The sequence below is a fragment of the Pseudophryne corroboree genome, chromosome 8 (genome assembly GCF_028390025.1).
Source record: "Pseudophryne corroboree isolate aPseCor3 chromosome 8, aPseCor3.hap2, whole genome shotgun sequence".
NCBI classification, from domain to species: Eukaryota; Metazoa; Chordata; class Amphibia; order Anura; family Myobatrachidae; genus Pseudophryne; species Pseudophryne corroboree.
Genome location: NC_086451.1, coordinates 398,647,378 through 398,650,672, shown reverse-complemented (window position 1 = coordinate 398,650,672; position 3,295 = coordinate 398,647,378). Strand labels below are relative to the sequence as shown.

The 3,295-nt window shown below is 42.3% G+C and overlaps 1 pseudogene; it reads left to right on the top strand.

Annotated features, from left to right (window-relative positions):
- The first annotated feature begins 2,969 nt into the window (after positions 1–2,969).
- On the top strand, positions 2,970–3,087 carry LOC134952419 (5S ribosomal RNA; annotated as a pseudogene).
- The last annotated feature ends 208 nt before the right edge of the window (positions 3,088–3,295 follow it).

The window sequence follows — 3,295 nt, the reverse complement described above, 5'->3', positions numbered from 1 at the left end:
ACTGGGGACATATAGCAGCAGAAGACACCAATACTGTGACTGGCTGGACAGATGCAGCACAATACACTGACTACACTGGACTGGACTGAGCAGCACAACATAACACAAGACTCGCCACCACCCCACTTTCCCGCCCCCACATAGACACTGAGGACGGAGACACGTCCTCTCACTACACTCTCTGAGACTGGAGTGAAAATGGCCGCGTCGCGCGGCTCCTTATATGGAATCCAAATCCCACCAGAATCCAACAGTGGGATGATGATGTTTTGCCTCGTTCGTGTTTTTGAGTCAGGCTGGAAAACTCGAGCCGGGCTCGGAACCTGGGTTCAGAGCGTGAGGTTCGGTACGGTTTGGATCTCTGAGACCCGAACCCGCTCATCTCTAATAATAACAGAACTGACTCCTCTCTTGGGAGTGTCATGTGCATATAGGAAAATTTGCAAGCTCATTTGTAATATGTAGGTGAAGTTAGGACACCTGTTTCAGATGGAACCTCTGTACCCAGCATGTGTGGGGTGTCACTCACGAAAGCTATGATGACAACTGCGGCAGGTAAATGAAAATAAAGATGGTTTGAAACTCAATATTGCTTCCCACTACCCCAGAACAAAATACTGTATATCCCCTCTGCACCCAAGAAGGGTTAAGTACTTGATGCCGGTAGACAAGAGGGCAACAGTATTCTGAACCCAATGCTTATCTGGCACTGTGGGGCAATGTGTATCTGGCACTGTAGGAGTATATCTGGTACATTGGCGGCGTATCTGGCACTGTTGGGGCATGTGTGTATCTGGCACTGTGGCAGCGTATCTGACTTTGTGGGGGGCATATGTGTATCTGGCACCATTGGGGTAATACATGTATCTGTGCCCCGGTCTGCTACAAACAGGTGTCACCAGTAAGCATAGTACTGTAGGAGTCGGTGCAAAATAGTTCAATGGGGGTGGAATGGAGTCTCCTTACCCGGTCTTCGTGTGTTGAGCCACTGGTTGTAATGCACAGAGTGCTATCTGGATTACGCACACTGCTGGGCTCAAAGGCTTAAGACCAGGTAGTCCCCCTGGATGGCTTCTGTTGTCACTGTAGCTGCCGACATCTTTTGAGCCATAATAGGCTCTTTTTAACCATATTGTTGACATGGTCAGTAGTTTGGCAGTGAAAAGGTAGAACCCTGAAAAAAATGATATGTACAAAAGGATGTAAAAAATGGTTCCCTTATAGTACCGGAGCCAAGGAGAAAAAGAAAGACTGTGTCTCTCCTGGGGCACACTTTTATTGGAAATTGAGTATTGTGTTATGTTTAAAATATAACTTTTATTTGCAACCTTCTTAAAATAATGGCTATGAGGCAAAAAGAAAAAAAGAAAAAATTCTGACAATTAAAGATAACATTATCAATCCAACATCACATGAGGTAATTTAAGTTTGGCATGATGTCTCTGTGAACGAAAATATGTATGTGTCTCCAATATTGAAAATTATATATATTATATACAGTGTGTTTGTATAATGTCTTCTTCCTGAAATTGTAACAGTATAACCTATGAAAGGGATATACCAGGAAGAAGAAAAATCTACAGTATGATGTGTACCAGGCTCCACCCTAATTCCTGACTGGATATAAATTATAAATAAAGAGAAAAATAGAAAATTGTGTAGTTCTAGGTCCTGTGTCCTTGGTTCCAGTGAACAAGCTCTCCTGAGCGAAACGTACGTCACTTCCGGTTCCGGTGTTCCGAACTTCCGGTCGGCAGACCGCGGACACCGGCGTCTACTTGCCAGGCTCACCCTTCTCCACGGACATTCAGGAGCGGCGTCCAGCGACCTGTGGGGGTATTCTACCCCTCCACTGAATAGTAGGTCTCTGGGCTTTCCTGACCTTACATCGGTCTCAATTTTCCCGGGTAATCTGTTTTTTCTTTTACTGACAGCTTCATTAACCAATTGTGGGATTACATGTATATATAATTTTTTGATACATTATCTCTTACATTAATCTAGGGAAATAGGTATAATAGTGGGAATATACCACATTTTCCAACAAGCAACATCTTTGTCCAGGATATGATATTATTTTGTTAATACCTACCTACTGCCAATTTATGGCCCTTATTGGGGATTTTTGGATACACTGCAAATTTTGAATAGGTTGCGGACTGTTTTGAGCATTTGTGGATTGCACGTGATTTATTAGAGTTTATCATTTAATTATTTTGGATCAAACACGTGATCCACCATAGATTAATACCTGAGTAATTTCCACTAAAGCAACATTTTTCTAATCATATAAAATTTCTGGAACACCCTCTCATTCTGTTTAAACTATTTGGGTGGCTCTGCAATGCAATATGTAAACTGAGCACCATCATGTTATAAAACAGGACAGTAGAAGTATTTCTCTATCTTTTTTTGGTATCAGTGTCGTTTCTCACCACCCTCTCTTTTTTTCATTCGATGCCCAGGCAGATGATTAAAAAGCAGAAGTGGTGTACAACCAAACCTGATCCCCTTTTTCTCCCTCCTTTTCTTTCTGAAATTCTTCCCCAAATCCCCCCTCCCCCCATTTTTCCTTCACACTTTACCCATTTCCTAGCAGGGCCACACCATCATTCCTTCAGGACTTCCACAAACCTGGGGAGCCCCATCACATACCGTTAGATCAGAGCCCCTGATTGCCTTGGTTTCTATAGGACTTCCAGCAATTATCATATGTGATTTATCCACCCAAGGTCTATAATATAAAAGAGGCCTCACTTCATCAGATTTTCTTTGAAGCCAAGATCAAGTGGACTTGTTTCAGTACCAGGTCTAGGAGACTATCAGAGAATACTAGACATCACTGGTTTCCAGATTTGGGAGCATTTTTTTAACCTACAAGAAACTCTTGGATTTCTACAAGAAACTATTGAGAATTCTCTCAGAGTCCACGATACAAAGTTCCTGGTGTCATCAGGTGTGATATATCTACCTGCGGTCAAACCATACTGAGTATGCCCAACCTCGTCTGATCTTGGAAGCCAAGCACTGTGGGCCAGGTCAGTACCTGGTTGGGAGACCACCAGGGAATACCAGGTACTGCAGGTATTTTTATCTGAACCAAGGACACAGGACCTAGAACTACACAATTTTCTATTTTTCTCTTTATTTATAATTTATATCCAGTCAGGAATTAGGGTGGAGCCTGGTACACATCATACTGTAGATTTTTCTTCTTCCTGGTATATCCCTATCATAGGTTATACTGTTACAATTTCAGGAAGAAGACATTATACAAACATATATAATATATATA